Consider the following 18774-nt stretch of genomic DNA (forward strand, 5'->3'; position numbering starts at 1 on the left):
GTTTAAATAAATACCTTCCGAATATCTTGTCATAAGGAGCCCACCCTATCTATGGCAAGCATAGGTATTACTTCCTTCATACAAGTAAAAAATTGGCACATATGCATTAGCAAAATTTAAGCCTAAATTTATAAATCACCATGCAAGGTTATTGGGCCACATAACAGTTTTGTGATAATTATAATAAATGCAAGCTCTAGCTGGAGTTTAATAACTCAGTTGGAAAATGCTTCCCATGTTCACTACCCATTTCATTGGCTACTATCAATAACCCCACTAACAAAAACAAGGTCAGTCAAGAAACCAAAAGACAGAAAAAAAGATGTTGAGAAGATCAAATTCCTACAAGCACACCAGGGCCTGATAATTCAGTTTCAGAGTACAGACGATAACAAAAACAGAAAATGGCACAACTGGAACTCATTCTCCTAATAAAGTCAGTAATGGAACAAAACTAACCCACAGTTATTCACTCTGTGATTCTCAGTGTGTCATGCAATATGGGCCTGTCAGTGTGGCACTTCATTTGTGGTTAATCAGCCAACATGGGGCATGCTATGAACAAAGTAGCAATCATCCCTCTCCCCTGTAAGTACTGCAATGGCATAATTTCCATAACAAACTCATCCTTCAGTAGCATGGGATCTGGATATTTGAGTTCTCCCTCAATACACAGCCAGTTCTCAGAGCCAGCGATATGAACGTGCAACTCTGCAGCAAGTCACAAGACACATTTTCATAAAATTTTGCTATTCGTCACTAGGCAAAGAACTGTGACTATTAAATTCAGAGTTTTACTGTGATGCAGGTTGCATCAGTCAGTGAAAGCTGTCACTGAGAAAAAGAAACTGAAGATTTAACACATGCTTTAGGAAAGAATCTGGGTGTGAGTTCCTGGGTGGTATAAGTCTATTGAGACAAACACAGTTAATGTTAGCAGGGGTCTTATCTTCTCGTGCTCAGTAATAGAGTCTCTTTCTGTATTTACTATCTATATTTTAATAAATTGCATGCAGATTGTGTTTTTGCATGGACAAATTAAATGGTAATTTCTCTGTCCCAAGACAGCAGGACAGCCATACATAGTAATATATAGCTTAGAAATTGCATTTCCATGGTAGGAGTAAAACTCACCATAGTGAACTAGGCAAAAAAAGGATTATATTACAGAGCTGTGATATAACACTGCTGCGTGGAAGTATTTTGTGAGAATAAGCATGGCGATAATATGTACTCTCAGATTCCCTTCCAAGGCTTGATGCCACAGAATCAAGCCCACTTGAGGAAATTCCTGCTGACACCTAGAACTGTGCATTGAAAAAGCACAGGCTGTACAGTTGCATGAACAGGTAAGTTTTTTTTTCACTTAAGAAAAGCACTTTTTAAATGTTAATCTGCCTAAATATATTATGGTGAAAGCATACAAGAGATTTGTTGTGGTTTAGTCCCAGTCAGCAATTAAGCACCACGCAGCTGCTCGCTCACTCCCCCCACCCCAGTGTGATGGGGAGAGAACTGGAAGGGCCAAAGTAAGAAAACTTGTGGGTTGAGATAAGAACAGTTTAATAATGAAAATAAAACAGTAATAGTAATAATAACAATAATAATAATAATATAGTGAAAAGGAAAATAACAAGAGAGAGATAATAGAGAGGCGAAACCTTGGAGGGGGGTGGAACCAAACATCAAGTGATGCAACTGCTCACCACCTGCTGACCAACACTTCTGGTCCCCAAGCCGCAATCGCTGCTTCCCCCAGCCAACTGCCCCCAGTTAATATACTGGGCATGACATCATATAATATGGAATATTCCTTTGGTCAGTTTGGATCAGCTGTCTTGGCTGTGCATCCCCTCCCGGCTTTGTGTGCACCCGGCAGAGCATGGGAGGCTGGAAAAGTCCTTGACTAGTATAAGCACTACCTAGCAAGAACCAAAACATCAGTGTGTTATCAATATTATTCTCATAGTAAGTCCAAATGCAGCATTATTCCAGCTACAGTGAAGAAAATTAACTATCCCAGCTAAAACCATGACACATATGAATTGCTTGGTACAGACCCAAATTTTGAAAATTGTTTAGTGGACAATTTCCTGTGAAATTACCACAGTTTCACACAGGTAGTTTAGTCTCACAGTTATGTCCGTACTTAAGCATTTGGGCCTCCTGTTTCCTTGTCACTTCCTCCAAGCATTGATAAAGCACCTCACTGCCAAAGTTCAAGAGCATAAAACATGAAAGAGGGACCACACCTGGCTAGACTTTGCTAGCTTCTTTTACGGAGAAAAAAAGAAACAAAGAAAACCTAAGAGGAGGGAAAGAAGAAAGAAAGCACAGAATTCTATCCCTGCAGCTGCTCAGTGTTGCAAAGTCCCTGGCTGAACTCAGAAGATGGGAGCAGCAGAGTTAAACAAGCAGTCCTGGGAGCAACAAAGCCAACAAATCTTGGCCAAAAATTAATCTGCCTCTCAAGATTCAAGCATCTCTCTGGATTCTCTGCTGTCTAATAACAGCTTACTCCACGTTCTTACTTGGATTTTACAGCCTACTGACTACTGACTTACTGACTACTCCTTGGTGACAGTGTTAATAGGTTTGTTTCCTGTTTTCAAAAAGCTTACAGGACTTCAGTGTCTTTAAGAACACTTCAGATTTGATGGTCAACACACAGATTCAAAATTTACAGGGGAAGATTAATACACTGACAGAAGAGGAGATAATTACATATATTCACAGATTTAAAAAATCCTTATTTCCTTAGGAAACCAGACTAAAAGAAGAAAGGACAACAAATCAGAGGTTATGCTGAAAGATCTCTCTTCTCCAGTCAGCATGCATCTTCCATCCACATTCTGCAGCCTTGACTATTGACATAACTCAGTATCTCAGTGTAAATCTCATTTGCCACAAATGCAACAACCCACCCATTACTATATGTAAAACTTTTCTATCAGGTGACGGTTTGGGCCACCACTGCATTCAAAAGATTTTTCAGTAGGATTAGCTTGATTTAGGTTCAACATATGTAGAAGTAAATTAGTTATTCCAACAGAATACGTATTGCTAATAAAACAACTACTGCTTTAGTTTCAGGAAACCTGAACTCTAATTACTATAAAATTCAAGAGCCTTCCTTTTAATTTGTAAGGTGCACATCAACAATACTTTTCTGTGCAAGTATTTCACTTGTCTTTTGTGCTTTATCTAGTATTCCAGCAACCTAGTAGCCTAGCCAAAATAGTTCCTCTGACAAATGCCTGAAATCTTGCAAAAGCTTGTAATTACAAATGGAAAAAAAAGTATTTTTATGGCACTGATGAAACAGTGATCTAAAATAAATACAAAATACTTGAAGATTTTTAGGTCACCTAATATCTTAGAAGTAATAAAAAACTTGCTTTATCTAAGAATTTAAACTAAATTCTCTTCCAAGTGAATCTTCACATGCCACACCAAATAAATTTTAGAAGGTGAAAAAAATAGGCATCTTTACATTAGAGCAAGATGATTCAACTAGAAATTTTTGGAAGCAAACTGGGGTGAGTTCAGCCTGAGAATCCTATTGCTGAAGAGTGAATTTCAACAGAACCAAATCAATAATCTGTCTCCAAACAAGGAAAAACTCATATCTTGATTTGGATTTGGGCATGTAGTAGGATACAATACCTTTATGCCGAAGCAGACTTCTAAAACAATTTTATGTCTGCAGCTCAGAAAAAAAACCCACTATACCTTGCAAAAATACATTAACAGAGCAGAAAAGAGAAACAGGGTGACAAGGGCAAGCAGAAAGCAAGCAATGGTCAGCTGACTGGCCTAATTGCCAGCTTTCTGTCCTATTCACACAGGCTATGGTTGTTTCAAAGTGGCATGAATTGACAGTGCTCTTTTAAATTTCTCAAAAAATAGGTTTGGAATGAAAACGCCAACAGTTATTATAGCTTAGGTGCCTGAAGCAACAGAATTATTGCTGAGGTGTTTCAGTGGCCTGTGATTTTCTGTTTTATTTTCATAGAGAAGTATGATTTTTGAAGTAACTACTGCAATTGATGTGCAAATTTTGACACATTTTGTATGACAAGTGACTAGCCCAGTGGTGCATCTGCAGATCGATGACAGTACATCTCAGTTACCTGACTTGTGGGTGTTTGGAAGGAGAAGAAAAAGGGTTGCAATCATGCCCAGCAGCAAAATGGTTGATTCCCAAAGGCTTTTGCTCTCCACATTACTAAGCACCTGAAATGTTTTTATGGAACAAACTCAGATAGCATTGGCAATTCCCTGGTGTGAAAGGCTTGGGTGCATAAAAGCAGAAGTCAGAAATACATGGCTTCACTGATTTTAGAACATTCACAGATGACCTAATAGTTCCTATATTCCAATAGGACATGAATTTCAGTTTAATTTAACATGCAACCCTAAGTATATGAGGAAAGTGGCTTTAGTTCTACTGAAATTCTCTGGAGATGTAAAGGCACTCACCTCAAACTGATTTTTCAAAGAACTGGCTACTTCAAAACAAAGGAGTAGATACTTCAAGCCCCCTTGGACTTGTTAGGAAATAAAGTTCTGAAAAAATATATCATGAGCAAAAGCAGTAGGATACACTAGTCTTTTGACATCTAGTGCAAATGACAAATAGTTCCTGTTTCTAGAGAAGCCTTCTGGAATATTGGAAGCCCAAAGAATGTTTGATACTTGGCATTACAAAGTTTCTTCCCCCCCCGGGGTATCTTCCCCTGAAAGGCCAGAGAATGTAGAAACTTTAAAAAAAATTCTTAATCCTTTTTTAAAATATTTTTATTTTTTCATCTACAAAGGGAAGGAGGTAAAAACCTGTGGAGATTGCAATGGGCCTCATATGTAAAATGGTACACAATTTTCTCTGCTAACATTTTTTAAACACAGAAATTTACTGATAAATCTTGGCATGCCTCTGTGAAAAGCAGATATACAAATGACCAGTGCAAAACATTTATAAAATAAGACCATATCTAGTCTGACTGTTTTTCACAAAAGCGTTCCCTATCAAAAAATAAATTTAATAAAAATTGAAGCATTTAAATATGTTCATCTCAACAATATATTTTATGAAACCAAATCATAATTATGCTACCAAAATGAGAAAGGCTATACCTGTCAAAATATCTTAGCAGAATAAAAGCTTTTTTACTTTATCATTTACTGCAATTTCATTTCAGTTGGAAGAGGAAAAAAAAAAAGAGGTGAATCAGGTCAGCTGGTGAAGAAGGTCTGAACATGAGTCTGTGATTTTCTGGGAACTGCTGGCAAATGATTGGCTAACTTATGAGGCACAATTACCTGGGGTGCTATAGTCAAGCCTATGGAACAAGAGGAGTAAAAGCAGTCCATCTACTTCTGACTTCAGCAATACAGTGTTTATTCACTTCTCAGAGATAATCAACAGGAGCACAGCTTTTTTTAATTTACCACTATACTTCTGAAACAGCACAGGCAGGGTAAGAGTTGAGCTGAAGGACAACAGGGTGAACACTTAAATGTAAGATCAAAATTTATTTGTCCCTAACTATGGTTCTATCCTACCTAGAAGCAACACAGTAAATTTTCTTACTTTCCACTCAATAAAGTGCTTTGTAGAAGCATTTTATAACATCACCTTCTAAGCCTATTCATCTTTGTTGCTTCTCTCTTTTCATCCTTTCTAGCACAACCTTTCCATATAAATTTATTAGGAAACAATTTATAATATTACTATCAATAATTCTTTCCATACCATTGTAAATATGCACAAAGGTTTATAAAACTGGTAAGGCAAGTTCCTGCCCCAAGGCCCTCTGTTAATTATTAAAGTCTTTATACTTACTACACTAATATACTTTAATGCAGATTTTGAAAATGAATTATTAAGAAAGATCAAAGTGAAACAAAGAGAAACAAATTATCAACGAACTCCTACTTACAGATCCTAGATAAGACTAAAAGATCCATTTGTTTTGACAACAGTGTCCAAAAATCCTTAGTTTTCAAGGAATATCTAAAGCATTATTGCCTTTAGTTCAGTTATAATTTACTGATATCAAAGTTCACAGCACCTGGAGCAAAAATGTACAGCACAATACAACTAAAACAAAGAGTTTAAAACTATCCACACAGAGAACTGGCACTCTGTCATCTCAGCATTGAAAAGAAAGAAAAAAGGTTTCTCAAATTTACTGTTATGAATAAGCCCCTGTTTTCCCCCTCCTTGTATGCAGGCAGGACTATGGACCAGCACATGAAAAACAGTAGGCTGGCACATCCTTCATGCTAGCTCCTTGTTCTTTTCAATTTACTATATTTCATTAGAAAAACAAAGTCATGACAGTTGATGTGACAGCCTTGAAAACGTGAGCCAAAAGCAAAAGATGGTAAGAACTGCCAGCATCTGGCAAAGTCTAACACATGGCTTTGAGAGAAGTGGCGCCTGTACAGACCAGTACTAAGGGTACTATCAATGCCAACTTCATTAAATATTTTCTTGACCATGAAAACATGGAGGACAAACAGGAAGATCCATATCAGAGAATTAGAGCAGATGCAATCATGCTGTGAACGTGCAGTTAACACACTTGACTGCTATGTACATGAGTGGAGTTCATCTTGTGGGAGAAAGATGAGGAGGAAGTCTTGGGATAGGATAGACAGAGAGAATGAAATGGGGAAAAGGAGCTAGGGAGGTGATGATGTGGGACAAGAACAGACCAGAGAGGTCAGAAAGGAGGCAGCAATTCACTGGATGCAGGCAAAAGAAACTACTAGAGTTCCCACCATTTCACAGCCCTCGCACAGAATCAAAGATTCCTCAAACATTATCACTTTGCTGCTTTAAGCTGCTTTGGCAACAGCACCTCCCACTCACCTGCTGCACAGAGAGACAATTTACTACTGCCGTCAGCTACAGTGTTAACATAGTTAGTAGAGCCCTGTATGATGGATATAAACACAACAAGCAGATAACAGATTGACCATGGCTTAAAGAATTTTTGTTATCTCAGGATGCCGCTAGAGAAAAAGTACAAAAATCAGAAATGACATGACATATCAGAAAGACACAACATACAAAAAATTGTGCTGGTGAAATCTTTTGGCTTACAAAATGAGGCCTTCAGAGGTTGTTTAGCACTAGGATGAAGAATGCCCATACAGAACCTATTTCATTCCTGCTATGCATATGCATTTTTATCTTTTTTTTTTTTTTAACTATATGTTCTATATTTCTCTTCCTTAAAATCATCTGGGTTGTGCTTTGAGACTGTTCTTGTCCACTAGACCAGCTATAGAAGTTGCAACTTCATTTCTTGCTGAAATTGGAAAACATCAAAAAAGGGGTATTGGAAAAAAATAAACAAACAAATATTGATTAATGAATCTCAATTTGCTTTAGAAAACAGGATTCTATCCCCAACAACCACTGAGCTCCTTAACAAAGTAAGATCAAACCAAACTTTGAAGAGATCCTTTTTCATAGCACATCCTTCATTTCTAGATTCATTATTTGAGATCTCACAATCTTATTTGCTGAAATTTTCTTTTATGCTCAAAATCAATGGGAGTTGTGTCTGAATACAAACATGGTCTTTAATGCTAAAGAGGATAAAAAATAAGGTCTTTGCATCTTGAATTGTGCATGCAAGCTTAGAGATTACTTTTTAACACTCTGTACCTCAACTAGTAATCTCTATAATGGGGATAATCCTATTCATTCACTTCACAAAGGTGAAAGCAATTTCATTAATGTTTGAAAATCTGAATAGCCCCCTGGGTAAATTAGTCATTCGCTCCTCAAAGCAAAGTTTGAAAAGCACATACTAAATAAATGCGTCATGTTTGAATAAGAAAAATAAGCTACTAAAACGCAAACATCATATATTCTGGGCCCTGAAAATGGGCAGGATCTTGTGGAAAAATATGTACTACCATAATACCCGCGCACATATAAAGGTAGCACTGCCTACCATAAAGTCAGCATTCAGGGTTTGACTTAGCAAGCTTGGTCATGGGCCTTTAATATAGCTTCCTGTGTGTAAGTAGATTCACACACATCAAAAACATACACCTTGCTAATCACAGTTCTACCAATTTTCCTTCTGAATTCTCAGAAATAGCTTAGAAAAGAGAGTAATGCCTTGCAAGACAGGAAAAGATCATCTGGTGTGACAAATCTCTTTCTTCCATATCTATTTAGTACAATTTTCTGTTTGGTCAGCATCCTTTAAACCCTTCCTCTGTGTGTGTCCATAAAATGCTGTGGTATCTTAATCTCCTTTAAACCAGCTACTTACTTAGTTGTCTTTGCCTCTTAACTCCTACCTAACATTTACTACTCTTTGCATTATGCAGGTCTTCCTGAATTCCCCGCATATATTTAATGTCATCCTTTCTGGCACCCATAGCCTTAAACTTTAACTTCTACCCATCAGGAGCACTACCTCACCCTTCCTCATACTCCATGGCTGCCAGCTCTAGCCAAAGCCCTGCCACCTATTCAAAGGTTACTGGAAATCCTAATCCCCCAAAAAAAGAAAAAACAAAAACCAAACCAAACCAAAAGAAAAAAACACCAAAAAACCCCACAAAAGACAGGTGACATGACAGGGTCAGTAAAACCCTTAGTGCTCACAAAGTAAGTTTTGCTTAGTTTTCTGAGATACGAGACACATAAAATAAACTGGGAAAAAAATTTAATTAGTAAGAGGCTATTTCTGCTTATTACCTCATCAAGCTTATGATATAGATGGCAGAACCCTTAATTTCCATCTGTCAAACCAACAGGCACCTGTAACAGCGACAGTCAGAGCACGCAGGGTGGAAGTGCAGGTTATTTTCTATCTCTAACTGTTCCCTGTAAACAAGTAGCTTTCCTCCCAAAAACACAAGTTTTCCCCATTATTGCCTGGCAGGCTGAACCTCTGATATCATAATAGAAATGCATACGTCGAAAAAGACCTTTAAGATCATTGAGTCCAACCATTAACTGAGCACTGCCAAGTCCACCACTAAACCATGTCCCTAAGCACCATATCTACATGTCTTGTAAATACCCACCAGGGATGGTGACTCAACCGCTTCCCTGGGCAACCTGTTCCAATGCTTGACAATCCTTTCAGTAAAGAAATTTTTCCTAATACCCAATTTAAACCTCCCCGGTGCAACTTGACGCTATTTCCTCTTGTCCTATTGCTTGTTACTTGGGGGAATAGACCAACACCCACCTCGCTACAGCCTCCTTTCAGGTAGTTGTAGAGAGCGATAAGGTCTTCCCTCAGCCTGCTTTTCTCCAGGCTAAACAACTCCAGTTCCCTCAGCCACTCCTCATAAGACTTGCTCTCTAGGCCCTTCACCAGCTTCGCTGCCCTTCTTTGGACACGCTCCAGAATGGCCATCTTGTACTGAGGGCCCCAAAACTGAACACAGTATTCAAGGTACGGCCTCACCAGTGCTAAGTACAGGGGGTTGATAATTTCCTTAGTCCTACTGGCCACACTATTTCCTGCCACCCTTCCCCAAGCCTGTAGCATTGCATGGGGTTCTTGTGACCCAACTGCAGGATCCAGCACCTGGCCTTGTTAAAACTGATACAGTTGGCCTCAGCTCATCAATCCAGCCTGTCCAGGTCCCTCAGCAAAGCCTTCCCACCCTCGAGCAGATCAACACTCCTACCCAGTTTGGTGTCACCTGCAAGCTTGCTGAGGGTGCACTCAATCTCCTCGTCCAGATCATTGATAAAGATATTAAACAGAACTGTCCCAAAACAGAGGCCTGGGGAACCCCACTCATGACTGGCCACCAGCTAGATTAAACTCCATTCACTGCAACTCTTTGGGCCTGGCCATCCAGCCAGTTTTTTACCCATTGATGAGTACACCTGTCCAAGCCATGAGCAGCCAGTTTTTCCAAGAGAATGCTGAGGGAAACAGTGTCAAAGGCTTTACTAAAGTCTAGGTAGACAAAATCCACAGCCCTTCCCTCATCCACTAAGTGGGTCACCTTGCCATAGAAGGAGACTGGGTTAGTCGAGCAGGTCTTGCCTTTCATAAACCCATGCTGACTGGGCCTGATCACCTGGTTGCCCTGTACGTGCCATGTGATGGCACTCAAGACGATCTGCTCCATAACCTTTCCCGGCATTGAGTTCAGACTGACAGGCCTATAGTTCCCCAGATCTTCCTTCAGGCCCCTCCTGTAGACAAGTGTCACATTTGCTAACCTTCAGTCAACTGGGACCTCCCCAGTTAGCCAGGACTGCTGATAAATGATTGAAAGCAGCTTGGTGAGCACTTCTGCCAGCTCCCTCAGTACTCTTGGGTGGATCCCATCCAGCCCCATAGACATGTGTCTTAGTGGTGTAGCAAGTTGCTAACAATTTCCCCTTGGATTATGGGGGCTTCATTATGCTCCCTGTCCCTGCTTTCCAGCTCAGGGTGCTGGGTACACCCAGTATAACTGGTCTTACTATTAAAGACTGAGGCAAATGAGGCATTAAGTACCTCACCCTTTTCCTCATCCTTTGTCACTATGTTCCCCTCCATGTCCAGTAACGCATGAAGATTCTTCTCAGCCCTCCTTTTGTTGCTAGTGTATTTATAAAAACATTTTTTTATTATCTTTTACAGCAGTAGCCAGATGCAGTTCTAGTCAGGCTTTGGCCCTTCTAATTTTCTCCCTGCATAACCTCATGATATCCTTGTAGTCCTCCTGAGTTGCCTGCCCCTTCTTCCAAAGATCAAATTCACTTCTTTTTTTTTTTTTTTTTTTTTTTTTTCTGAGTTCCAGCCAAAGCTCTCTGTTCAGTCAGGCCAGCCTTCTTCCCCACCAGCTTGTCTTTTGGCACATAAGGATGGCCTGCTCCTGCACCTTTAAGATTTCCTTCTTCAAGAATCATTACTAAATGGGATAGGAACTGACTAATTTTGTAGGTCAGAAGGTAACAACAATTTCCAAGTTATGTATTTGTATGACTACCACATATGGGCTCCAAGCATACTAGCAAATAGACTCATCTCTTCATAATCTACAGGGAGGACACACAGCAGCCACAGTGCTAGCGGTGTACAATGAGACTGTGATGGTTTGTACCTACCAAGGAAATAGTACAACTGCAGCATGGCTCATTGGTGTCAAACATCTCCACATTCACTTCTTTGTAGCCAGGAAGAATGAACTGGATGTAGTGACTGTGGCAATGATGACCTAACAGATATCAGGGAAACACTAAATTCAGCAACTAATGTTGAGATAAACATGAAAACATGAAAGGTCTCATTAAAAGTGACTATGAATCCTCCTGCAGATTTCAGCAAGCTTTGGATCAGACCCTATTAGAGCAACTCCCAAGCTCTGACTCTGGTGACCAGTTTCAAGGCTCCTGCCCTTCATTTTACCAGTTGCATTTTTCTCCGGCTCATGGCCTCACTAGCAAAAGCCAAAGTCCCCATGTGAGACACACTGCTTTCACAGTAACACAAGACGTGACTAATTTAGTATGATAAGAAAAATACAACACTCAAGTTATAATAGTCACACTTACTACCATGTAAGCCATTTCATTTAAAACTGAGCATAAAACTAAGTGCAGACAAGAATAACTTTAGGATCAAAAGACAAATATCACTGGTGTAATAATAATGTAAAATTAAAATATTAGAATCAGCTAAACTTAGAAGATAGATAGCAAAATGAATAATATATGCAAGCACAATCCAGAGTTCTGTTTTATGCATACAAGGGGAATAATTAACTGATCTGGAAACATGTAAATGAGGGCTTAAAAGCATTTTCAAAACAGCACATCCAATTTCAGTTACACACGCAGAAGTTGCTACATTATAATAATTAGATCTTTTTTCACAAAAGATTTATTTATTTTGAATAGGAGTATTAAATATTATACCAATTACTAGTTATTTTACTTTGTACCCAGAGAAAAGGAATGAATATTCATTAATTTCTCAAGCTACCAAACCCCAACAGGCCAGACAGATTCCAGAGTAGCTACTGGTAAGTATGGAAAATGTTTGGTACAAAATCAGGCTTATTCCAAAAATCATAGCTCTGTCTTTTTCATGTTTAACGCACTACAGAAAGCAACAGAACAACAAATAAAAGCAGACTACATCAGTGTTTTTCCTTTTACTTTTTAAGTGTCTTTCTGTATAATGCCCTCGAGAAAGCTTTTTATTAGTATTATTCTGGGAATATTATATCCATTTTGCTGTGGTAGCAAAGGTAAAACTCAACATATTCTGGAGATAAATAATAGTCAAAACATCTTCTGCTTATTTGCCTGTTCATTATTGTTTTGTAATGGAAGAAGCTCTACTGGCTTCCTATCATCATCATAGCAACTGCAGGAAAGACACCTGTCCATCAGATACAAAATGGCACATAATAGTCACATTCTTCTCAGTAGCATGTCAGGATGACTGTCTAGCTTAAAGGCAAGAAACCTATTCAGATTCCATGCTCTATTTTTATTTGTTAAATTAAGACCAAAACATTTTAGTGATGAATGATCTGGTGATTCATAACTTTTGGAATGCCCAACTGGAGATACCGTACAGGTGCTTTATTTTTCAGAGATTGAACACATTGCAATTTCTGAAAGTAGGCCATTTCAGGGTATTTCCAAATGGCTGTCCAACTCAAGCTCTGGAAGTTACTTTAAAAGTAACGGGTTACCAGCTAGGCAAATGGCTAAGTTAAATGAAGGGAATCCACCAGTCACCAGAATAAGAGCAACCATCAGGCTAAATCACTGCAGATCTTGCTCTCTGCTGTCAGCCAGTACAGCTGACACGTTTACTTGTCACATGTGCATGGATAACCCTCTCCAGGCTCCTCTTTAGCCACGCCCACCTAAAGAACTTTAGAATAGTCAAAGACAAAGACAGAGCGAAACCATCTGCCTGTAAGTTATTTTATTTTCATATTTATGTTGTAATTCCCATTTGTGTCAAATCCAGAGTAGCTGCAGACCGACTAAATTTATTTCTCAAACTAGACCTAAAACTTACTGGAATTCGGTTGACTCTGTTGACAACATCTCAATGGAAGGTATCAGTTTTGCATGAGTTTGGATGCTTTCTGTTACTCTAACAGTAACTATTTTGCTCCTCATTTTAAATTGTCTTTATTTTACAGTTATATATAGTGCTAGATGAATTTTAACAAGCATAGCTCAGAATCTAATCACTGACATAATAGCCAACCCATTACTTTATATTATTTATTAAAATGTTACTCTTTATTAAAACCTCATTGCAAAAAATCCCCCTCAAAATTAATGAACTGCCTCCACATATTTCTAAGACACCAAAATTTAAAAAGGAGACAAGAAATGTCTTAAGAGAATACTTACTTAAGCTGGAATTTAAGTATTTACACTTTGCACTTTGAGATCAGTCTACAATTTCACATTCAGGTGCTCTCAAGAAAGGTTAAATCTCTTAACTGGACACTCAAATCGATGCAAACAGACATGAAAAACCCCTCCCTGTTCCCTATGCACAGGATCTATATCTGATCTGATCTAGTGACTTAGATGCAAGATTTACACAGCTTTAAAGGGTGTTTAATTATGTACCTAAAATACTTTTTTGAGCAGCACAAATCTCCTATTGATTCTCCCCTTTTACAATAACCAGACTGTATTCTCACTTAAAGGCACCTCACACTGCTCCCCCTTGTAATTACAGTATAAAATAGCTTTTCTTCTATTGACTGCATGTTGCTTTCCTTGTACATGCAGAAAACAATCTCTCGTGAGTGTAAAGAATGAACACCACATCATTAATTAATTCATGTCATTTATATATCCCACTGAAAAAGTGCACTGAAAAAAAATTAATTACCATATTAGAAGAATATATATATGTACTAACGCTAAAACGGCATTAAGTTCCTTCAGAAACACCAGCCTTCTGGGAACTGAATATGCCTATTTTGAGTCCAGAACTGGACTAACTCTTACCACAAATGAGAATAATTAGGGGTTTTTCTGTTTGTTTGTCTTGCCTGAACTATCATCAAGAAATACAAACACATTAAATACCAGGCATTAATCTCACATTTAACATGCAGTTAAAAAAAAATAAAAATCGGGGCTTGATTACAGATGTGCATTAAAAGTAAACTGATGCATTATAACCTCAAAGGCTAACACTCTAATTCAGGGCATACACCTTATTCCTAAACATTTAAATGAATGCTAAAGCTCTTTCTTGAACAAGAGGATGTGTGTGAAGAATTGTATCATGGAGTTAACCAGCTATATCAATTAGTTTTTTAAACATTCCTTGTCAATTTACGCCATGCCATGATTAGCAGGAAACAATACTATGACATAAAATGCATCATTAATATTTTAAAAACCTGTATGATATCTCTGTATGGATAAATTACATAAAAGAAACCAATTATAACAAAGTCACTGAAGTATAAATAATGTAAAAAAATATAACTCAGCAAACTACTGAAATAAACTAATAATGAAGGTATTTACCATCAGTCTAAAACAATGTGGTCAGGATTGGGTTAAGTGAGCTGTGTGCATGTGGGGGGGATACATTGGTCAGAATTATCCTTTGCTAATTTGAGACAGTACTATAAAACATGCACTGAAATATTTCAAAGAAAATGTTATTATATTAAGTGTTACCTTTTTCTGCTACTTACATAATTAATTATTTAAACTGTTACGAGAGAGTCTAGATTCACACACTTGTAATGACTAGGAGGATATTTAAAATTCATTACAGTACATTAAACTTACACTGATTAGTTAGCATCACTGCAAAATAAATAAATAGCCAATTTGCTTTGATCAGCAGAAATTCTGAAAAAATCAGCAAAACACCAATTAAAATGTGAAAAATGTCACCTACTGCCATTACTCTAATGGAACTAAGACATATAGAAGAAACTGATTCAATGTTTATTTTCATATCAACTGTGTCTTCAAACTGTAAATCATTACAGCTTTTACTTGCATCTCTTTCTCACAACCCCAGAATTAATTCTGTAGATGGATTTACTATGGACCATGTCGTGCTAGAATAGACCACCCTATCATAAACAGAATAATAAGCTCTTGCTGCACTTCTATGAACACCTGTTGGGGAGGGCAGTGGGGAGTAGCAATTCACTCAGAAATATGTGAACAGAGATGAAACCTGACATGTAGGATTTTTGCCTGAAACTTTGTTCTTTGGAAGCAGGTGGAAGGGAATGGAATGATTAAGTAGAAGTGCTATATTTACAGTTACATGCATTTCTTATTTATTGAGTTCCTCAGCTTTGAAGCCATGAACCTGCAAATAACCACATAGTTGCCTGTAAATTGGCTAGAATGCTTTGAAGACATAGAAGGCAAAATCTCAGTAACTGGTCTGCAATTTTTAGCAACCCTAACTTTTATCAAATAAGGAGATTTCATACAAATGAACAATTCTTATCCCTAACACAAGCTTCTGACAATGCCAGTGCATCTAATTTTACTAATATAATCTTCAGCTGGAATGATTGCCAGGTATCCAATTAAGATAATCTGGATAAATTATTTGGGGTCCTGGCTGTTTGAACGCAACACATGCTGAACTTTTTGAGCATGGCTATGCATTGATTTGAACTGCAGGAAATGGTTAAGAGGCTGCGCAGTATTACAGGAGCTGAGGCAGAGATAGACAGGTGGTGTCAGAATCATGTTCCTGTGGCAGACACCGCCGAGAATGAGGCACCGTGGACCCTGGTGACTCACAGGAGCAGGATTCCACATCAGCCTGCACCCTCCACCATCACAGTCAGGAACAGATATGAAGCCTTAATGACTGAGGATACCCATGAGCAAGGTCCACAAAGTCCACAAGGGGAAACTGTACCAGCAACACACAGTGGACATCGTAAAAAGAAACGACAAGTGCTCGTGGTGGGTGACTCTCTGTTGAAGGGTACTGAGGCACCCATCTGCCGACCTAACAGGGAGTCACGAGAGGTATGCTGCCTCCCAGGAGCCAAGGGCCGAGACGTTGCTGAGAGGGTGCCACAACTCATCAGGAAAACAGACTACTATCCGCTATTACTATTTCATGTAGGCATGAACGACACTGAGAGCCGCAACCTGGGTAAAATCAAGGAAGATTTTCGAGGCCTGGGGAAGCAAGTGAAAAACATTGGCGCCCAGGTGATCTTCTCTTCCATTTTGCCAGTTCGAGGGAAGGGAGCAGCCAGAAACAGGTGCATAATGTGTATCAACTCCTGGCTACGTGGCTGGTGCCGCTGTGAGGGGTTTGGCTTTTATGACAATGGGGTGTTCTTCAATGACGACAACATGCTACAGAGGGATAGAATCCACCTGTCCAAAAGGGGTAAGGGAATCTTCAGCAGTAGGCTGGCTAATTTGGTGAGGTGGGCTTTAAACTGAAGGACTTGTGGGGCGGGATCCATTGCGAAAACGCTCACATCAGCACGTCCAACAGGGGAGTAAGTCAGGCCAAGCACTGTGGTGATAAAGGTTCCTTAGCTGTCTCCCAAGAGGTGAAACAGAAGAGTAAGCACCTCAAGTGTATGTACACGAATGCACGCAGTCTAGGTAACAAACAGGAGGAACTGGAGCTCCGTGCCTGCTAAGAAGGGTATGACATCATAGGAGTAACTGAAACATGGTGGGACAACTGAAATGACTGGGGGATCGCAATGGATGGTTACAAGCTCTTTCGTAAGGACAGGCAGGGTAGAAGAGGTGGAGGAGTTGCACTCTACATTAAGGAAAACCTTGAATGTATCAAAGTCAACTATGGTGATTGCGACTGCTCTGTTGAATGTCTCTGGGTTAAAGTCAAAGGGGTCGTCTCCAAGCAGGACCTCACAGTGGGCACCCGCTATCAACATCCTAACCACGATGATGAAGCCGACGAAGCGATATTTGTGGCACTAAAGCAAGCTTCTGGCCAACAGAACCTGGTCCTGATGGGTGATTTCAACTACCCAGACATCTGCTGGAAAAACAATATGGCAGCTCGCATGTCATCCACCAAGTTCCTGGAATGTATAGAGAACTGTTTCCTGATACAAATGTTAGATGTGCCAAACAGGAATGAGGCACTGCTGGACTTGCTATTCACAAACTGAGAAAGTGTGGTTTGTAATATCTCAGTTAGTGATAGCCTTGGCTGCAGTGACCACAACATTGTGGAGTTCGGGATCCTGCTGAGTGTGTTGAAGGTCAGCTCTAAGTCAAGGGTTCTGGATTTTAGAAGAGCAAACTTCAGTTCACTCACGGCTCAGTTGAGAGGGATTAGATGGGAAGCTTTCATGGAAGACAAAGGAGCTAGTGAGTGCTAGGAGTTCCTCAAGAACTCTCTCTTGGAAGCACAAAGCCAATTTATCCCCTACAAAGGAAAGGGAAGTAAGCAGAGCAAGAGGCTCCCATGGCTCAACCATGACCTCCTGGGTCTACTCAAATCCAAAAGGGAAGCATACCAGAGATGGAGAAGTGGAGGATTATCTGTTGAGAGCTACAAGGGCTCAGAGCGTGCAGAGATGTAGTTCGAAAAGCAAAAGCCCAACTCGAATTGAAACTGGCTGTAGACATGAAAAATAACAAGAAAGGTTTCTTCAGGTATGTCAACCACAAGCAGAAAAAGTAGGAAAACATTGGCCCACTGTTAAACGGAATAGGAGAGTCAATCACCAGTGATGCTGAAAAGGCAGAGGTCCTCAACGCCTTCTTCACCTTTGTCTTAACCAACACTGTTGGGTCCCAGGCTTTGGGAACAAAATTGATGGTTGAAACGAACACCGACCCACCATCAGTGAAGGAAGAGTTAGTACATTAATTACTACAGGAGCTTGACCCCCACAAATCAATGGGCCCTGACACCATCCACCCGAGGGTGATGAGAGAGCTGGCTGACATCACTGCAAGGCCACTCTCCATAAGCTTCGAGAAGTCATGGAGAACAGGGGATGTCCCAGAGGACTGGAGGAAGGCAAATGTTACCCCTATCTACAAGAAAGGCTCAAGGGAGGATACAGGTAACTATAGGCCCATCAGCCTTACTTCAATCCCTGGGAAAGGTATGGAACGAATCCTCCTGGGGGCCCTCACAAGTCAATTGAAGCACGTGACTGGGAAAAGCCAACATGGCTTCACTAAGGGCAGATCGTGCTTGACAAACCTGGTGGCCTTCTATGACAAAGTGACTTGCCTGGTTGACATGGGGCGGGTGATGGGCGTTGTCTACCTGGACTTCTCCAAGGCCTTTGATACGGTCCCCACAGCCTGCTCCCAGGGAAATTAATGCATTATGGCCTGGACAAGTGGTCTGTGCAGTGGGTGGGGAACTGGATGACAGGCTGCACCCAAAGGGTGGTGGTAAATAGCTCTTTCTCTAACTGGCAACCTGTCACTAGCGGAGTCCCCCAGGGATGGATATTGGGCCCAATGTTATTCAACACCTGTATAAGTGATCTGGATAACGGGGTCAAGTGTAGCCTGATGAAGTTTGCTGATGACACCAAATTGAGCAGGGAAGTAGACACTCCAGAAGGGAGAGCTGCTCTGCAGGAGGATCTGGATAGGCTGGAAGAGTGGGCCAGCAAGAACCTTATGAAGTTCAGCAAGGAGAAGTGTAAGGTCATGCACCTGGGAAAACGTAACCCGGGAGTGCAGCACAGACTGGGATCCACCTGGCTGGAGAGCAGCTCTTTGGAAAGGGACCTGGGGGTCCTGGCGGACAGGAAGCTCAACATGAGCGA

Source organism: Phalacrocorax carbo, chromosome 7 (assembly GCF_963921805.1).
Source record: "Phalacrocorax carbo chromosome 7, bPhaCar2.1, whole genome shotgun sequence".
NCBI classification, from domain to species: Eukaryota; Metazoa; Chordata; class Aves; order Suliformes; family Phalacrocoracidae; genus Phalacrocorax; species Phalacrocorax carbo.